The sequence below is a fragment of the Hippopotamus amphibius genome, chromosome 15 (genome assembly GCF_030028045.1).
Source record: "Hippopotamus amphibius kiboko isolate mHipAmp2 chromosome 15, mHipAmp2.hap2, whole genome shotgun sequence".
NCBI lineage: Eukaryota > Metazoa > Chordata > Mammalia > Artiodactyla > Hippopotamidae > Hippopotamus > Hippopotamus amphibius.
The window spans coordinates 65,763,156-65,784,410 of record NC_080200.1 but is presented as its reverse complement, the minus strand read 5'-3'; the positions used below and the strand labels follow the sequence as shown (position 1 = coordinate 65,784,410).

The following is a 21,255-nucleotide window of genomic DNA, read 5'->3' as shown; positions in this document are numbered from 1 at the left end:
GGAAGTTTTTGTATATCAGTTAAAACTCAATCTAAGAAAATAAAAAAAAAATGTTGTCTTAAGCTGTTGAGGTTGTAGAAATTTGTTACACGGACATAGACAACTGATCTGCGTATACAGATGAAGGATAAGTCCCTGAAAAAGGTAACCTTCAGTGGTTACGTTCTGAGCATGTGAGGAGTGGCTGGTGTTTTTCTACAGGTGAGGATCAAGGAGTCGTTTGCTAACCAATCTCCTGTACCGTTGGGTTTGGTTTTCTTCTCTGAGGACATAACTCAGCTATAAGAGTATGCAGAAATGAGGAGAATAATATTTTCTTTACCAACATTCATCTTACAATGAGATATATTTTTGCATTTACTGCACGTTTTCATGTTCAGATCATGAGATCAGTCTTCAAGGCTGGAGTGGGGAGTCCCCCATGCCCAGGAAGCCAGGTGGCCCCCCGAATGAGGACTTCTTTCCACTGGGAGGGTCTCCTCTGTGTTCTAGTGTCTGTTAGAGTTTTGGGGGCGGAACATATTGTTTGTCCTGGAGGGAGCCTTTCTGGGAAGGCGTGCTTCCAGCCCGTGCTCCTCAGCCAGGACAGATCTGACAGCACTGTTTCCAGAGCCAGGGGCTGAGTGGTTTTATGAGAATAAGGTTTCTTTTGTAAGGTGGATAAAAATGTACGTTCTGATCATGACATATCTTCAAACTGCAAAAATTCTTTGAATTGAATAATCCACCTGTGCTGAAAAAAATCAGACTTTCTCTGTTCGGTTCTTAACTCTTACGTCAAACTGGGAGGTTTTAAAAAATCCCTTCTTGGTAGTAGGCCATACCTTTTCTAAAAAAGTAATCTTTCAAAAATATTTTAGAAAATACATTTTATTTGTAGTTATAATTTTAAAATCTAATAAAAAATCCTGCAAAACTATTTGTGCTTGATTGGTCTGTCATTAGAAATATGTATTTCTTATCATATAAACTTTTTTATGTTTAACCATTTTGTATGTATGTATATATTCTTTTTCAGATTCTTTTCCACTATAGGTTATTGCAAGATGACTAGAGTTCCCTGTGCTCTACAGTAGGTCCTTGTGGTTTATCTATTTTATATATAGTAGTGTGTGTATGTTAATCCCAAACTCCTCATTTCTCTCTCTCGCACCTCTGCTATCCGCTTTGGTAACCCTACATTTGAAGTAAATCAGACAGAGAAAGCCAACTATCATATGCTATCACTTAGAGTAGAATCTAAAAAAGAAATGATACAAATAAACTTATTTACAAAACAGAAAACGAACTTTTTAAGTGATCTCACTTCCCACTTGCTCCAGGAGCCTGGCCTTTACGCGCTACGTCAACAGGCTTCCTTGCTCTCCACCTTTTCACTTTCTCTACCCGAGGATGACCACCAGCTCACTCCAGGGCAAGGGGGCAGGGTTCAGGTGCTTAATCCTGACACCCCCCCCTGCCCCAGCCACACACACACACAAGCTATCACGGGCTGTCTGTGACTCACCACGGAAGGTCCCAGCATTTGTCAGGGTCTGTCTGCACCTGCCTCTCTCTGTCCCTGGCTCCCAACCCCTCACTCCTTAGAACAAGGCACCACATCACTGGGGGTTTCCAGCTTCCTGCCCTCACCTCTGTAACTAGTCCTTTTATGGGGCACTCCACACACCGCCCCATGGGAGTGAGCCATCTGTTCGTGCTAGGACACTACCTATATACCACCCGTTATCTCACAAGATGCTTACAAAAAACCCACTAGAGAACACGGCCATCCGTGCTTTTCTCAGCAGAATGAAGCTGAGGCATGGAGGGTAGGACCAGGCTCCCCGAGGTCACAGAGCTGGTAACCGGTAGAGGCTGGCTGGTGATGGGGGTCCCTTCCCTCCCCAGGGTTCTTTCTTCTCAGTGCAGCCCTTTCTGCCGCAGCTCTGCTTTCACATCTAAATCAGAGCTGGAAGTTGGCTTCATCTCTCATGCGTTAAAAAAACGGTGGATGCCAAAGATGCTCTTACATTATACGCTTATGTTTATTCTCTTATTATAAAGCACCTCCAGCTCATTGACAAAGGGCACAGCGTTAATTTAAAATTAATAGACAGCGCCATGGAAATGGAAGTCTAGGTTATAGCCTGTGTGATTAATTGTTCTAGTCATGACTAGAATAAAAGTATATGTTAATAAGACTAGCTGTGCACACTTGCAGTCCTATTACTATCAGCTGTGCACCCACTAATAATACGCCTCCCGAATGACTCAGAGAGGTCCATTTTTATCACAGCTTCACCCTTCAGAGGCTTGGGAATCCTGGGACAGCACTGTGGAGGCTGAGCCTGCCTGTCCAGCACCTGGGCCAGGTGATGGCTGGAACACCTGTGTCCAGGTGCCTCTTAGCGTGGCTCTTAGCAAACCCAAGCTGCTCTGAGAAACGGAAGTCGCATGCATACACCCCCACATTTAAGGTGTGCTTTTACCAGTAGACTCTGAATTAGATTACTAGCACACAACATAGAGACTGGCTGAATTTACTATATAGAGTCATAAAGCTGCAACACAGCAAAGGAATCAACTAAACAATTGCTAATCATCTACTATGCTCCAGCCCCTGTTCTGTGAAGGTACCGAGGAATAAGACCTTTGTTCTCTCAAGTTCAGACAAGTGAGGGGTCGCGTGTCCAAGGACGCCTGCTGGACGGTCACTGCGATCTTCAGTTATAAAGCTAGCAAGTCCTTTGCATAGATGGACCCCTCTAACTAAACCTCAGTTGATGTACCGCTGCTCAGCATTGACGAGGTTGGAAACCTCTACCTTCCCGTACCTGTCCTTGACTCCCAGGGTCTCAGCACTTCCTCTTGATTGAGCCAAACCCTCCCAACCGTCTGTTTAGCCTGATCATTGCTGGCTTCTCACAGCCCTGTGCGTTCTCACTGCCTTCAGGCTTCCAACGCCACATTGCCGGGAATTCGGCTAGGGAATCAAGAATACCAGGATGAACAAAGTAGAAAACCATGGCTCCCTGCCGGAGACGTTCCAGGCTGAGGGCTGCTGGGTGCAAGTGCGCCGAGGCGTGAAGGATTGGGCTGAGTTACAAAGAAGACCTGCACCACCAGGGACGGTAAGCAGGTGAGACGGATGCTATTCGAGATGTCGGCAGGCCAGCCGAGGGATGGAGGGACTGGAGACGACTGCCATTTTTAAGCCTCTTGAGAACAGGAATGGTTACTGGGAGACCAGATAATTGGTTACGTAGGAACACAGGCAAGAGGAGGTCAAGGCTGAGGCTGAGGTGGCGCAGGAGTGGGGAGGGAGAGGGGGGCCTGACCAGGACTTCCAATGCCGGCCAGCGTTTCATGCCTGGATACATTTTCTCTGGTTCAAATAGAGGTGTTGTCTGTTCCTCCATTTATGGTTTCCATGGCAACACTCTGGCCTTTCCCTTCCAAATCAGCAATAAATGCGTGAAGAAGGACACTGGGCTAGGTGCCTTGTCGTCAGGAAAATCTTTCCAAGTGGTTAAAACGAGGAATCGTACAATTAATTTACACCCATCCCTCCTGAGGAATTCAGGGAGAGATTTGTAACAGCTCATTAAACTAGCAGCCCAGCCAGGAGACCCAAGTTCAAGTTTTCTCTCTGCGCCCCACTGCCTCCCGGTACATGTGCCATCGCACTCGATATCTGTTGAACATTCAGTTTCTCCGTCCTGCAAGTTTAGCATTAAGTAAATGTAGCGCTAAGCCATTTCTTTAGGTTGAACGTGACCATGGTAGCACAACCCAGGTCTTAGCCACATTGTCAAAGCTGAATATGCAGCTCATTGATATTTAGGTTTTTATCTTCCATCTCATAGAATCTTAGAATTTTTGAGGACTTGCAGTTTTATTTTTAGTCTAATTCCTGTTCTGTAATTATGTTGCCAATAGCAGACCATTTTTGTGTGTTATTTTAACTCTTCCTGGTTCCCATTCTCTGGGTGAATATTATGATGTATGCTGTGAGCTGTTTAGATGTGCTTTAGAAAAAAAAAAGAATGTGAGTGTGCAGAGACAGGCTGCGTTTCACGGGGAAACTTGGTACCTGCAGGACCAGCTGGGAGGCAATGGAGGGAAGTCAGGGAGAAATGTAGCAGCTTGGGGGTGGAGGTGGGGATGGGGCGAAGGCGGAGGTAAGGAGAACCCCCAGGCAAAGAGCAGAATGGCCAGGCATGGGGTATTAAAGGTAGGAGGTGCAACAAGCAGGATCAGGGAGGTTGGTTTAGCCGTGGTGTGTTAGGGCACCCTCAGGATGGAGACACCGGATGGATGCCTCCACAAGCAGCACTGAACGGGGACAAAGCTGGCGAGAGATCAGTCCATGACAGTTAACCTCAAGACGTGGACGCACTTCCCTGAGGGAGGGGGTGCAGGAGCGGAGGGATGAGGGCAGAACCCTGCGGAAAGACTCCATTTAGGGAGCCTCTGTTCACTGGTGCCAAATAGAAACACGGAGACAGAGTTTTGGGTGAAGTAGAAAAGAATAGCTATATCACTTTGCCAGACAAAGGGGGTCATGGCAGGCTAATTCCCTCAAAACTGTGTGTCCCACCCTGGAGGGGGTAGTGAGGAGTCTTATTGTATTCAAGGAGCAGGGTGTGGTCAGCTGGTGGGCATTCTTCTGATTGGCTCGTGGTGAGGTCATCAGGAGTCAGCATCACCAACCTTCTGGTTCCAACCCGTCTGGGGTCCACATGCTTGTGGCCAGCATACAGTTAACTTCTCCGGTTCAGTATCTGCAAAACAACTCAAAGGACATGGCTCGGAATATTATCTATAGTCCTTGAGGAAGAACTACATGTCCTTGACTTTGTTTAATGACTAAAGTATTATTATTTTTTCTTGCTTGACTATTTTTCTTTCTTTCTGCATTGTCTCACTTCTCTGATTAAATTTATTATTTGACTAAAGTTTTTCTACAGACAAAAGGCAGGAGGAGGACAAGGGTGGGGGTCCATTCTGGGAAGACCGCCTAGGGTCCCTCTCGGTTACATGAGCAGAGGAGGAAGATACTAAGAGGGAGACTGGGAAAGGGCAGCCTGAAGTTTGGGGACCCCAGGAGAGTGCACAGGGCAGTGAGAAGCAATTTGCCCTGAATCCCACCTCCCCACTTCTGCATCCAGCTCCGAGCCAGGAGGCTGACCTGGACTGACCACATTCATGGACTCCTGTGCCTTCAGCTCTAGGTGGAGGCCAGCTGATGGGTGACTCAGGCAGGGGGTGACAGGTGCCGAGGCTGGGACATCCTGCCTGTCCTTTGCCCTTTCAGCTCTAGGGGTGGCCTGGCTCCCTGGTGACGCCAGCACCTGGGGACCTGACCGCCCATTATTGTTTTCCCTGGAGCTGGTGCATAAACTTCGTGTAGTCCCTTCATTCAGTACTCTTCAGTTACACTGTTTTGAGAGCAAGACGTTTTCCCAGCCTGGCCCCTGAGGGATGCAGTGATCCCAGTTTGCAACAGGTCAGGGAGATCACAAGGTTGGATTCAGCACTCAGGACTCTGTGACAGTGATGGGGCTGTTGCAGCAAAGGCATGTAGGGAGAAGATAACGTGAGCATCGCTGGGAGTCGGCTATTTGTCAGAGGTTGTCACTGTAGATGCCTTGCCAGCCCTTGTTTTCTATGAATGGTCCCTCCCAGAAGGAAAGGGGACCCCTTCATCATGAGTTTACAATCGTAGCACTTGATTTATTGCTTTTTAAAGATTTTCTTAAGTAGGGGTTGTCTTTTATTTCTCAAAGTGTTAACAATCATCATTTTCACACACACAAAAAAAAAAAAACAAAGAGAAGTTGGCGATTTCTCAGCATTTTGTGCTGTCTATTTGCCTCTCAGCAATCTGGGTGATGTCCAGAGTGACTCAGGGTCTTAGTCATGTCCTAACAAGGACTGAAGATCTACCAGGCACCCCTACCATCACGTCTCTCCATCAGTTCATGGAAAAGATGCCCAGGAACACATGGGGAAATTACAGCCTGGTGGAGGGGAGCATCCGTTAACTTCTAACTAGCAGGGACCCTCTATTTATCCAAAGTCTCCATGACCTCACAGCGAGGGGGCCGCTGGAAGTGGCATCGTTACACCAGTGTTTCCATGACACTTGAACATATCACAGATCGCATGAATCCTAGTCTTGTGTAGCGTTCATTCTCAGCCCTGAAAAGAATTTAGTTCCCTGCATTTCTGACCTTCCCATCTTACAAACACTCGTTACATTCTTGCCCAGGCGACTCAGTAGAGAAAATAATTGATTCACATAAAAAGTAAACTTTTTCTAGCAAAGGAAATTGTTTTTAATAGCTGGATTTTATTAATGTAGTCACGTGAATTGCAGGAATAAAGATTTTCTTCAGAAAGCAATGAACATCAAAAGATATGGATTTATTTCATTCCTCCAAATACTACTACCCGATGTGTATTTCACACCTAATACAACGGTCCTCCTCAGCTCTTAGACTTGCCAGTCACCTGAGGGGCAGGCAGAATGGTCCACCCTACATGTCATAGTGATGACCTTGCAGGGAGAAAAAAGGACATCATTTCCATCAAGGACACTCTTCAAAGTTCTCCTCCGACAGATAACAAGGGATACAGTGACGATTTCAATCAACTGTTCTAACTTTAAAAATTGTTTTAAAATTCTACCATTTGCCCTAAAATTCCAGGCTTTGCCTTTTGAATATTTGATGGCCCTTGAATTAAATTTAGCAGAAAGGAGAATCCAAAGATCATCTGGACGCCTGCATCTCATGGTTTATTTTTAAATGGTGAAATCTATACATAATCTAGCACCCAAGGAGGAGGAGCGGAGGACATAAAACTGAAGCCAGTGGCCCAGCCGCAGCTGTGTCTGGATACAGACCCCAGGCTGGGACTGGGCACCTGGTCCTGGGGTGACCCCGCTGTCACGGCTCCTGACTCAGCCGCAGCCGCAGCAGCCCTTCCTCAACTCCCTCCCGCCCCGCTGCCGTGAGGGAGTGGAAACAGAAATAGAGACTTCTTAGGTATTTTCCAGCTCTGACCGTCCTTGTCTTCATGAATTTTCTCCTCGTGACTCCTCTATAAATTAATAATGAGGAAAAGAGTTCAAGATGACATCGCTTTTTAAAAAAGCAAAAAATAGAGGCAGCCACCAAGCTGCTTGGGTTGGTTGTTCCCCCAACACATAAATTCTGACATACTTAGCCCCAAGATCCTTGCTAAGCCAGCATTTTCATTAGTGGGCAAATATCCAGAATGAAACAAAAACACGGTTATGGCTTTTTCCCAAATTACATCCTGCACTTGGCTCAACCATCACTGCCTACAGCCAAAGAGAGTCCCCCCAATATGAGCGGGGTTCTCTCCTTAAGGAATGTCTCCTGGCTCCCCAAGCTGAGACCAGGAGGCAGGGGGGCCGGAGTCTCCTCCGCACGTGGGAGGCAGGGACACCTTGAAGAGAAGGGGAGCGAAAGGCCCCAGGAGCTAAAAATAGAGGTGGGTGAGATTGATTGGCTCCTAGGGCTTGTCTTTTTCTTTTCCCCAGAGATATTTTATTTTTTATTTTTTTCTTTTCCATTATGGTTTATTACAGGATATTGAATATAGTTCCCTGTGTTATACAGTCGGACCTCGTTTATCCAGTCTATATAGAACAGTTTGTGTCTGCTAATCCCAAACTCCCAGTGCATCCCCCCCCCACCGCCCCCACCTCGTCTGTTTTCTATGTCTGAGTCTGTTTCTGTTTCATAGGTAAGTTCATTTGTATCATATTTTTTTACTTTATTTTAATTAATTAATTTATTTTTTAAACTCTTTATTGGAATATATTTGCTTTACACTCTTGTACCCATCTCTAAGGTACACCAAAGTGAATCAGCTGCATCTACACACATATCCCCATATCCCCTCCCTCCTGCAACTCCCCCCCACCCTCCCCGTCCTGGCCCTCCAAGGCATCTCCCATGAAGTTGATCTCCTTTTGTTATACAGCAACTTCCCACTAGCTAACTATTTTACAGCTGGTCGTGTAAATATGTCTATGCTACTCTCTCACCCCATCCCAACTTCCCCTTTGCCCCTCACCACAGCCCCTTGTCCTGAAGTCCATTCTCTACTTCTGTATCTCCACTTTTGCCTGTCACTGGTTTCATCAGTACCATTTCTTAAGATTCCATATATATGTGTTAGCATACAGTATTTGTTTTTCTCTTTCTGGCTTACTTCACTCTGCATGACAGACTCTAGGTCTACCCACCTCATTACATATAGCTCAATTTCATTCCTTTTTGTGGCTGAGTAATATTCCATTGTATATATGTGCCACATCTTCTTTCTCCATTCATCTGTTGATGGCCATATAGGTTGTTTCCATGTCCTGGCTATTGTAAATAGTGCTGCAATGAACATTATGGTACATGTTTCTTTGGGGATTATGGTTTTTTCTGGGTATATGCCCAGTAGTGGGATTACTGGGTCATATGGTAGTTCTATTTTTAGTTTTTTAACGAACCTCCAAACTGTTCTCCATAGTGGCTGTACCAGCTTACATTCCCACCAACAGTGCAGGAGAGTTCCCTTTTCTCCACACCCTTTCCAACATTTATTGTCTCTAGATTTTTTGATGATGGCCATTCTGACCGGTGTGAAGTGATACCTCATTGTGGCTTTGTATTTTGACAGTCATTTTCTAAAGAATATTTTGAGGGTGTAAGAAAGAAAAGTAAACATATTGAGGATGTGAGAAACAATGTGGGCGAGAGCGGTTAAACTGTGCAGTAACATGGTATACATCCTCCGGGGATGCAGCTCTGCTGAGCCAGCCTGGGCTTGGAGGAGCCGAGGGTCATTCCTTTGGGCCTCGGTCCCATGCCACCTCATGAAATACCGCATCCCTGAGATGCTGAGGTGGTGGCCCCTCACTGTTGGGGTGGAGGGCACAGCTTCTGTCTTGACTCGCCAAGATGGAGAAGCAGGTGAGCAAACTCCCACCCCCTCCTCAATCATATCAGTTCTTCTCCTCACTAAGTTGCTAAAAATCTAAAGGGATGCTTTTGCTCATGGGGCTGCGGTGTTGCATGCACAAGTGTCAGAACATCACAGACACGATGGCTCAGGCAGGGTCTGAGGGCTGGACGTAGATTACTTCTCTCCTGGCTGCCGTGATTCGAAGACGCCCACCCCTGCGTGCTTGCTATTTTGCAGCTGTAAGCTTCTGACTCTGACACTGAGAAAAGAAGAGGGCATGTGGGAGGATGGTGTTTTCAGAGGGAGATACAAGCCCTCTGCAGAATGCGTGGTCAGGCTCCCATAGAGGCCCACGCAGGGGCAGGAGCGTGCAGAACCCGCACCATGGGGGCAGTGGTTAACTGAGGAAGGCTGGGCTGAGCCCGTTCCCTCCAAGTGAGGGCTTCCCTGATCTGCACTCTAGGGAGCTTGTTCCAGGATTTCCTCTCGTGGTCCCTGCCATCCAGCCCTCGCTTAGCCATGGCCGGGCAGGGGAAGGGGCTCTGTGCTCTTATCCAGCTTGTGGGAGGTCCCGGGCATCTCCAGCAACCTGAGACGGAATGCAGATGCATCTGGCCTGTGGGACACAGGGCTGGGGTCGGGCCCCGCAGACACGGCCTGTGTGCAGCGGTGGGAGACAGTAGGCCGTGGTACTCCCAGGGCTGAGCATGGGTCCAGGAGAGACACTGGCTTGCTGAAACCAAGAGCAGCGGGGCTCCATCTGGGTGCCCACTTCTGCACTGGGATTGATGCTTTTGAGAACGTCAGTGATGTAGACTTGGAACACCAGGAATCCGGAGGAAAGAAGGCTGGGCTCAGACAAATGCATTGTTCTGCTGGTAAAGCTAGCGTTGGTCAGAGGAATCTTTATATCTGGGGATTCAGCCTGTGTTGGAAATTATACTTTATTATTATTATTGGCTGGGACCTTTCAGAGGCGAGCCTGGGATCCGGGGCCGGCACTGCCCGCTGTCCAGGAGGCGGCAGTTCCTACTCCAGCTCATAATCCTGAGAAATTGCATTTTCCTGAGAAAACCCAGGAGAGCAAACATCAAAAAGATGAAGGTGAGAACCAGACACGCAGAAACAACAAAACGTTGCCCGAAGACAGTAAGGTGGCTGCCTGGAAGCCTTCCTTCCTCATTTTGCAAAAGGCCATCGAGATAATTAAATCACACCGTTTCAATAAATCTCTGCTCCCTCTGCACCTCCCCGACATCCAGCAGCACAGGGCGGGGGGCTGGGGGGCGGGGCGCGTGTGCTGCTGTCACTGCGTTGTAATGGATGTGATCACGGAGCTCAACCCAGGGGCACCGGCACTGGGAGAAAGCCACTGAAGAGAAAGGCAGTAAATCAAGATCAGGGAGAAGGGAGGGTCACCAACCAGGCTCTCGGTGGCAAGGAAATTACTGTGATAAGTGAAGGGAACCTAAGTGCCACTCAGTGTGCCCAAGCTTGGAGTGACCTGGTATTTTACTGCTCGTGTGTGTGTGTGTGTGTGTGTGTGTGTGAGCTTGCATCTTTCCACAGGTAGTTTTCTCCTACATTCTTTACTTGTCCTGGCCCGTAAGTGACATAAAATGCTGCTTTGGGCTCCCCCACATTGAAGACAAGGTGCAATGTGTTTTGTGTAGCATGAATTTTAAACCCTTGAAGAGAGAAGGGGTCACATGGGACACCAGCCCTGAGGACAAAAGCCCGTGGAGGCCGGGGCGTGTGTGCAGACAGCAGACACCGAGGCAGCAACCTGAAGCCCCGGCTTTGTTCTGTCTGCTCCATGCTTGCAGGAACTTGAGACACATTCCCATCCTGGGCAGAACGTGGATTCTCCTTGTCCTGTCTGTTGGGCAGCCAGGGGGCGAGGGGGGACATTAAGAAATGGACGATGGAAACCTCCAGTTGGGACAGACCGTGGCGAGGCTCCTGTGCTCTCCAGAGCGGTCCAGGCCCAGCTGGCTCCTTATCGTGGTGAGTGACAGCAACTGCCGAGAGGAAGAGGGCCAGGTCCAGGGCGGGGGCTTCCACACATGGAGTTGCCTACACTCAGCCAAACAGAACAGGGGGCCAGTGACAGACAGGCTCAGGCCCACAGCTTGGCAGGCACGCTGGCTGCCTCACCCTGGGTGGCAGGAGTAAAGGAGGCCAGCCATCCTTGGCCAAAAGGGGGATGCCACCTCCCCTCTGGTCCCCACTCCGCTCTCCCCTGGGTGAGGCCGTGGGGCTGGGTTCTGAGCTGAACCCACGAGGGGCCCTTAGTGTGGGGCAGGTAGCCCTGCAGGCCTTTCAGGCAGCGGTGGCTGAGGAATCCCTATAGGAGGTCCCCCTCCCTGACCACAGATGCCCCAGAAGCCCAGGTGGGACTGTATCCTCACAGGTAGCCCAGAGGCCCTCTGCAGGGATGCTTCCTACATGTATGTTCCCCTGCCCTTCTTCCTTCTCAAAACGTGCAAGGGGTCCACAGCCCGAAGAGACGGTTAAACAGTGACCGTAGCCCTATGAGTTAGGCCAGATAGGTCCTGAGCTTGGGAGCCAGACAAGCCTGCTCTGGTCCTGACTCCATCACTTCGCGGCTGTACCAGGGGTGCGTTAATTACCGCCTCCAAGCATCAGTGTGGTAATCAGCAGGAGAAGGTATCACAATACCTACCTTCCAAGGTTATTAAAAGGTTGGCCAATCTGTTAACGGAATTAATGACATTAGCATTTCAAATAGAAAATTTATGTGCATATGATTATCTCAGATGCTGAAATAGCATGGGATAAAATCCACCGCCGTTTCTTCAAAAAGAGCTGGCAAACTAGGAGTAGAAGGAGAGTCCTTTAAATTTATGCTGGCAGTCTGCTAGAATCCTGCACTCAGTGTTCTACATGCCTAAAAAGAGATGCATTTCTGTTAGAGTCATGTGTGTGCCAAGGAGTTCTGCTTTTCATGCTCGTGGTCCCCATGGACCTGGATGTTCTAACCACTGTGATGACAATACAAATAAATAAATCAGAGGAAAGTGACCTTTGCCAACTGTGTAATTAGCTGTCCGGGAAGGCCTGGAGGAGGAACAGAAAGCTCTGTGCCAACTAAGTGAAGCAGCCAGTTACAAGGCCTGTAAACAGCAAGTTGTCCTGTGCCGGAATAAACAATGAGAACATTTAATAACAAAACCCCTAATTCCACCAAAATAAAAGTAAAGAAACAATCCCTCAGATATATGTGAAATGCATGTGAAATCCGTAAAAAACTTTGGAGAGCATCAAAGTAGTATGAGTCACCAGAGAGGCACACTGGGACCCTGGCAAGGGTGGGGTGGGCAGTCAGCCCGTGAACACGTCAGGGTCTCTCACATCAATCCATAAATTAATGAAATACCTACCAAGATGGCAACAGACTTTTCAGGGAACCGGGCAAGCTGATTATAGAATTTATGTAGAAGGGACAAACATTATAAAACTCATGATAAGCATCAGTGAAAAACTCATCCTTCATGTGATAAATGTATGATAAAGACTTTCATTGCAACGAAGCTGGGAACATATGGACCATGTCCTACATGTTTTAGAAAAACTGCCTGTCAATTTGGGAAAAATTAAGTTTGATACCTTTCTACTTTATATCATACAAAAATGACTACCATGTAGATCAGCATAATGTTATGAGAAAATGATGAGACAGTCCAAAGAAAAAATAGAATAATATTTTATAACACAGACACCAAAAATCAGCAGATTATACTGTTAGAAGTTAAAATCTTCTGTCTAAAAGCCCCCACAAACAAAATTAAAACAAGCAACACTCTAGAGAGCTTTGCAACATGTAAAATTGACAAGACAATGTTCATAAAGTGTAGAATGTTCCTAAAATCTTTTTTAAAAAGGAACTCATAGACCCACATAAATAGACTCACAGTATCTTTGATGAAGCATGAAGCTAATGCAACGGAGAAAAAATAGTCTTTTCTACAAATGGATCTAGAACAACAGGGTATCCACAAGCAACAAAATGAATCAAGACGCAATCTCTTTACCGAAATTCAATCAAAATGGATCAGAGGCCAAAATGTAAAACACAAAACTATAAAGCTGCGTGAAAATAACAGGAAAAATCTGGATGATCTTGGATATGGAGATGACTTTTCTAAATACTGCACCAAACACGCTACCCTTGAAAGAAACAATTGATAATCTGAGTTCATTCAAAATTGAAAAAAACAAACAAGCCAACATGTCTGCTCTGAGAAAATACTGTCAAGGGAATGAAAAACAAGTTACAAAGGGGGAGAAAGTATTTGCAAAAGCATATCTAACGAAAGAGGTTGATCTAAAATATACAAAGAACACTTAAAATACAACAATAAGAAAACAAATAACTTTTAAAAAATGGGCGAAAGTCCTGGACAGACACCTCACCAAACAAGATATACAGATGACAGTAATCACATGACAAGATGCTCGCCATCCAAAGTCATTAGCGAATTGTGATTTAAATTAACCATGAGACACCACCACACACCTATTAGAATGGCCTAAAGCCAAAACACTGACACCACCAAATGCTGACGGGGATGTGGAGCAACAGGGATTCTCACCCATTGCCGGTGGGAAAGCAAAATGGTACAGCCCCTTTGGAAGACAGTTGGGTGGTTTCTTAGAAAACTAAACAAGCTCTTCGTATGACCCAGCAACCATGATCCTTGGTATATACACAAATGAACTGAAAACTTATGTCCACAAAAACCCCACGCCCACTGCGCGCCCACGATTATAGCAGCTTTATTCATAACTGCCAAAACGCAGAAGCCACAAGATGTCTTTCAGTGAATGGATAAATAAACTGTAATGCATCCAGATAATGAAATTCCGTTCAGCCCTAAAAGAAATGAGCCGTCAAGACACACAAAGACGTGGAGGAAACGCAAGTGCATGTGACTAAGTGGAAAGAGTCCATCGGAAAGGCTGCATACTGTGTGCTTCCAACTCTGTGGCGTTCTGGAAAAGGCAAACTGTGGAAACACTGGAAAGATCCGTGGTTTCCAAGGGTTGGGAGGAGGGAGGGATGAAAAGCAGGTGACAGAGGACTTTTAGGACAGGGAAACTACTCAGCATGACACGGTGATGGTGACATGTCCTTAAACACTCATCCCAACACACGGAACGGACGACACTGAGCGTGAACCCTAATGCAAACTCTGGATGATAAAATGGTCAAGGCAGGTTGATCGGTTGTAACACGGGCACCACTGTGGTGGGGGATGTTGATAGTGGGGTAGGTTACATGTGTGGGGGTGGCGGGTACATGGGAAGCTTCTGTACCTTCCCCTTAATTTTGTCGTGAACCTAAACTGCTCTAAAATTAAAGTCTGTTAAAAATGAGAGAGAGAACAATAATGCAATAATACAAGTCATAATATTAGGGACTACTTGGTGAGGACCTACTATCCACCAGGCACTGCACAATCCTTAACCGTGTGATCCTGATGAAGTCACTTAACCTTCTCGAACCTTAGTTTGTTCATCTATAAAATGGGGTGACAATAAGCACTCTAGTTCAGTGGGTTATTTTGAAGATCCAACTAAGTAATGCCTAAGAAGTCCTTAGCGCTATGCCTGGGTCGTAATAAGTGTCCAGAAGATAGTTTTTACTATCATTTTAATGAAGAATTATACAAAAGACAACCTCACAGGTAGAAGAACAAAGCATGTGGACAACAGTAACAGCAGAGATCCTGAGGGGCCATGCACCCTGATCACAACAGACATGGGATGAAAACAGCAATGACATATTTTTCATCCATCACTGTGATGTGGTTTAAAAAATGTTAATGCATATATGTGGCATCTAGAAAAATGGTACCAATGAACCTATTTGCAGGGCAGGAAGAGAGACGCAGACGTAGAGGATGGACATGTGGACATGGCGGGGGGTGGGATGAATTGGGGGATTGGGGTTAACGCATGGGCACTGCCACAGAGAGCTGATGGGAACCTGCTATATAGCACAAGGACCTCAGCTTGGTGCTCTGTGGTGACCTAGATGGGTGGGACGGGGGTGGGTGGGAGGGAGGCCCAAGAGGCAGGGGATATATGTGTAGGGGATATGGCTGATTCACTTTGTTGTGCAGCAGAAACTAACACAACATTGTAAAGCAACTATAACCCAATAAAAATAGATTTAAAAATTAAAAAAAAATAAAAGAAACCCCTTAGGGGAGAGGGAAGAGGGGAGGGGGAAGATAGGAGCAGGGGATTAAGAGGTACAAACTTACTATGTATAAAATAAACAAGCTACAAGGATGTATTGTACAACACAGGGAATAGAGTCATTATTTTATAATAACCATAAATGGAATATATCTTTAAAAATTGTGAATCATATTGCACACCTGCACCTTATATAATATTGTACATCAACTATATCTCAAAAAAAAAAGACTGACCTTCTCGAAGATGGGGACTCCCACAGATGTTGGTGGGAGGGCAGGTAGGCAAGAGATGTGGTCAACAATCTGGTAGTAACAGCCCTCACCTGTAAGACGGTCATGCATTTACCTTCAGGGGGCCCCACAGCAAGGGCTCTTCAGTGTGCTGGAGGTTTAATGCATTTCTTTCCTCGGAGGAGACCCCATCCTCCGCCCTGCACTCAGGGGCACACGAATCAGGGCAGCCGATGGGCTGGGAGGAATGAATATGGAAGAGTTTCTGAGGCTCAGCTTTTCCTTCACTGCCTTTTAAGTTCTGTGTTTTTGGAAAGTAGAGCATTTGTTGCTGTGGTTTTTCTCTTCTTCCTAAATGATCTTGGATCGCCTCAGGAATTTTTCCCCTGTTATCAACAAAAAGTTATTAATCCATTGCCCTCGTTTTCCTTGCTGTTTATTACTTTCAGCTCCTATTCCAGAAGTGCTTCGGATGATGGCTGTGAGTTAGCTTCGCTTTGTACCAGGAGCTCCGCGTGGCCCCTTCTGTTCAGCTTGACAGCCTTAAGACCTGCCGATGTTGCCAGCTGAACAAGGAAGAATGAGATTGTGTGATGAAAACATGCTCTGGGCTCAATCTTGATAAAGACAGGATTTTCTAAGATGAGGTAACTTAAGCATTTAGGAGTCTACATTGTATGTCTGAAGAACTATGCGATAGGCTTCCCTCCTGCTGACCTCCCTGGCTTTAACAGGAGCCAGGTGGTGACGTTAAGGAGGGATGCAGAGAGACAGAAGACCCCTAGTGGGGCAAGCAGCAGATGCTCCACACAGAGGCACACACTTCCTCCTGAGCTGTTGAACCCGCACCCATGTCTCCAATGGCTCACGACCTCAGTTTCAGGGCTGGGTATCCGGGTCCTTCTCACAAAGGATGCACTTATGTTACAGGTGGAAGATCAGACACACACACCAACAAGCAAAGCACCAACTTAGGTAAACTTCACTTTCAAAACATAAATCTACCTATCATCTATCATCTATCTATCTATCATCATCTATCTATCATCTATCATCTATCTATCTATCATCTATCTATCATCTATCTGTTATCTATCTATCTATCTATCTATCTATTTATCATCTATCTATATCTATCTATACACATTTATCTGTATGTATGTTTTTCTTTTCATAGAAAGGCCCTTGTAAGAAATGCACCAAATCATCAAATCATTACCAATGGTTATATTAAGGTAGTGAGATATCGGTAAATTAACTTTTTTCTTTTACTTCCAAATTTTCTATAATGAACCTATAGTAATTCTATAGTAATCAAGAAAAAAAATGTTTTCCCTGTTATGTCCAGAAGAAAAACAATGGCAAATGACTCCCCATATGGACTGACCCCTACAGAATAGGAGGGGCTCCCATATCCGGTTTCCTTAGTCCTGTGGTCTTTCCCAGGGCTTGCTGTGCCAGCAATTGACGTGACCAGTAAATGAATGTATTTGTCTCTCCAAATGTTAGTGCGATGGCTTTGATGTGAAAGTCATGGTGTCAATCTTAATTCACTTTCTTCATCAATTCTAAGTAATAATTAGATTATCATAACAATGCTTCAGTACAAAGTAGTATTTTGAATTTTTAAGCAGAAGTGTAAGTTGTTTTCCTCAATTCCTCCTTGATTTAAAATGAAATTTGATTAACAATGGAGTTAAATTTCAGCATTTAAGTGCCAGTTGATTCAGAGGTTATAATTTGACCAGGCTAAAGCTTTTTGTTGCAGAATAGATTTTTTTTAAGTGAAACTGTGGAATCAATGCAGTAGTTCAACTTCAATGAAATTCAAAGAATAAATGTTTTAAATACTTAGAATAAACCATTCAAAAATAATTTTACAAAGTAGTCAAACTCTATAAAAGTACTTATCTCATGGGTATATATGTAAATATGTACATATATGTACACACACATATACACATTATACGTATGCATACAACTTTGTAATACACATATTTGGAGATGTGTACACATAAAGTAATTATATAGGTAATAATGTGGTATATATTATACATGAAACTTGCTGGAGGCCTCAGATAGATATCACTCCTAATATATATTATATATAACGTAAAATATATACTATAATTTGGATTAGATATCACTCCTAATAGTTTTCTTGAGTCATAAAATATTAAAATTAGAAGGGATTTTGGAGATGACCTGGTTTGGCACTCAGGGGCATTTTTACTTGTCTGGATTTACTTGAATTAAGGTACAAATGCAATGGGAGCTATTCCCATCTGCTGGATGTTAGCAACGCCGTCGTCACGACAACCGTGTTCTCTAGTAAGCAGAATACGGACTTACAACAGATAACATAACCATTGGGAAATCTATTGGCATTAATAGCCCTGCTCCATCATTCCTCTGACTTGCTCTTATCATGAGGTTCTCTGGAAGGTCCGGGAGCGTGGATTCACACAGAGGATGCTGTGCCTCTGTGAGGAGGCAGAGGGGGAGCCAGACCACTGCCCCCACCCTGCCAAGAGATAATCTGTGCCTCCTGACATAGTGGTGACAAATTATGCTTTTCTCAAAGCAGATAAAGGGAAAAGAAGAGGAATTATTTCTCCTTTCTTATTTTTTAAGAACACAAGGTGTATTTAAAACAAAGATTCTCCTGAATCCCTTTATGGTTTTCTTCCCTCTGGTGCCAAATCTGATATTCCATTAAGTAATCGTATGCCAAATTTGTTTCTTTTCTTTCTCTAATACATTTTTCAGCTTCATCCTTTTAGAAAGGAAGAAAGCAAAGACTACCCATGGAAGGTTCCAAGGCATGCGGGAAGCCTTCTGGGAGTGTTTATCAAAGGCTCTGAAAGGCTTTCCGGGGCATACTTCTCTAAGCCTCGGGCTGAAAGACAGAGATGCCATATTTATTATTCTTATTATGTGGAGGAGAAATGAGAGCTTGAAAACAAATGCTCATATTCAATGTGGGTGATAAAAAAGAAAACTTTTTAAAAAAGGGGTTATTAAAATTCAGAAACAGCAGATGCCTCCAGCAAGTTTCATCAGTGGAATTCTGGTGAGTGAGCTTTCATTTTCAGAGTTTTAAACAACTGGAATTTCCATTTTCAATTTCAGTAAAAAATATAAAATCTCTATTTCTTATTATGAAAAAAGGGTAATTAGGAAGGTTGATATATATACAAAAATTGGAAAATACGTATTCATTAATTTCAGTATTTCGTCTCAGACGTTTTATAATTACTATTAGCCATCCATTCTCAGTAATATTTGTTTCTACAGAAGAAAAAGACCTCATTTTTTCTTATTCATCAGACTCCAAGGAAACAGGTGTTTTCTACTAGAGATACAGTTTGATAAACCTAATCTGAGATCTTGATATTCTTATTATAAAGTTCCATAAGGATAAGCTATACTGGTTTTATGAAGAAAAAAATACATAAATATCAAGATCTGGGAAGCAGTGTATGATAGTGGTTATACTTTTGTCTTGATGGATATATATATCCATCAAGTAAAGCAATGACCTTGGCTTGAGCTGTCTGGTTCAGTGGTCTGGTGGAATGTCACCCACAAGCTCAGTCACTGCATACAATGGTTTCCTGGCTGGGACCACTGGCTGTCACTTCTAACATAGCAGAATCCTGTTGGAGGAATGGAAAAAGTGAGCACCACTTCTTACCATGTTCTCCCTTGCACTGCCAGTCTCGCTCTGCCCCTGTGTTGGATGCAGCAGAGATCACCCACCAATCAGCCCAGGGCAAGACAACAGGGAGGGGCCGATCACTCTGTTCTGCAGCTATAGCCAGACTCACTTCCACAGCAGTACCTGCGGCTCTAGCCTGGACCCCTGTCCAGGAGTCTGGTTCTGGCAGTGGCAGCTGGAGAGGGTAATAGGACCTCCTGCTGAATGAAGGGATTTGGGTGAATGAATGGATGAGCTGCAGAGGTCACTTGCAAGGGGACCAGGAGTGATAAGGAAACAACTCCTTCAGGCAGATGCTTTGGCTATCTATCTCCCAAACCTGCCTGTGGCACTAGCGGAAGCCATCTCCCATGGGAGAGAAGTCAATGGGGTAGGAGGCCATATTATCACTACTGAGTCTTTCCAGGAACCAAGGCTTCAAGGCACAAGACTCCTGCTTCCTTCTCTCAGTGCCCCTCTCCACTCTGTCCACTCTCACTCCTTGTGCTTCTTCTTCTTTTTCTTCTTCTTTGCTGCCTTGCTGCCTTTCGATGTGTGCCTTGCCCTCTTGTCTGTCACTCTCAGAGTCTGAGCTGTCAGAGTCAGATGACTTCCTGTCTCTATGTTTCTTTTTTTTCTTCTTTCTTTTTCTAGAAGAATTTCTCTTGGGGTCAGGCTTTTCAAGCTCTGCTGACTTTGCCTCTTCCTTCTCTTCTTCTTCATCAGGTATCAGAGAGTACTTGGTCTCACCTGGTTGTAATGAAACAATCCTTTGCAAAGTAGCCTTTATAGCCACACTGCTTGCGGGTAATGTTCAGGACAGCCTTGAGGGTGATCTTTTGCACAGTGTAATCCTGGAAGGACTGCCTCCTCCTCTTTTCTTGCTCAATGATAATCTTGTTGGGGTCAAGGTCCTTCCCAGTCCTTTGGTTGACAAGTTTCATGGAGAGGGATACTTTCATTCTATCATTTTCATCTCTCAGCCAATAAGTTTCTCCCACACTTTGTCTCTGACATCTGCTATCTCAGAGGGCTTATCCACGTGACAGGATGACATGTAAGTTTGTTGGACCAAACCTTGCTTCTGACAGCCTGGGATTTTGATAAAGGCTCCATAGTCTATGACCATAGCAACCTCTCCTTGGAAAATAGTGTAGAGAGCAGGCAAGTTCTCCATGGTCTCAGGTCTTCCTGAATTCATCCTTAATGTTCTGCGGTTCCTCCATTTCTCTTCTGCTAAAGCTAATTCAAGTGTCTCAGTGTCGGCATCAGGTCTCCTGGCCACAGCATTGCTTGAAACACCAAAACCCATGATGGATATATTGATAAGGGATTTTCGTAGGAATAGAGAGATATATTTTCCACAAATAATTGCTCTTATGGGCTTCACCTAGTTCAAACTCTTCAAGCATCACCATCACCGTAATTCAAGTCTAGTGGGAGAAAATTCTGTTTTATGTAGAATTTAGGATTTTTCACCCCAAGAGAAGAGTCATGGTCCCATAAGAATATGTAACCCAGGTGATTAGACTGCCTATAAATAATTCAAAATTTCTAGGACTAGAATTCAAAGGTGCAGTTTTGAGTCTCTTATGCCACATATCAGCTGTGTGGCTCTAGGCTCTTTGTCTGAATTTCGCTGTCAAAGAGGCAGAATAATGAGGCTTATATGAGAAACACATGGAGTGATGCATGCAGAAAGCTTTATCTAGTTCATTTCCACCTAGAGGATAGAGAGCATTTGAATCGCAAGTTGGGAAATAGGAATGATGAACACATGAGTCAGGGATCTGGTTCCAGGTAAGATGGAGTAGGCACATTTTACCTGGTCCACCCCCATTGAACTCAGCTGTAAGACCTGGACAGATGCTGGGGTCAGCGGTTTCAGAATTCTGGAAAATAAATACTACCAAGTGGATCAAACTGATGGAAGTTTGCCATTTCTCATGGCCTGAAACCCAGATATAGGCATCAGCGTGGGAAAAAAAAAAAAAGAAAAAAGAAAAAACTCCAGGAGAAACTCCCTAGTTCAGGCTCAAGGAGCAACAAAGATGTCTTGTGAGCCACAGCAGCAGGCGAAGGAGCCAGACCTACAAAGGAGAGAATCTTCCTCTTTAA

The 21,255-nt window shown here is 44.9% G+C and overlaps 1 pseudogene; it reads right to left on the bottom strand.

Annotated features, from left to right (window-relative positions):
* Positions 1-19,632: 19,632 nt before the first annotated feature.
* LOC130836444 (zinc finger CCHC domain-containing protein 17-like) lies at positions 19,633-20,338 on the bottom strand (annotated as a pseudogene).
* Between the last annotated feature and the right edge of the window lie 917 nt (positions 20,339-21,255).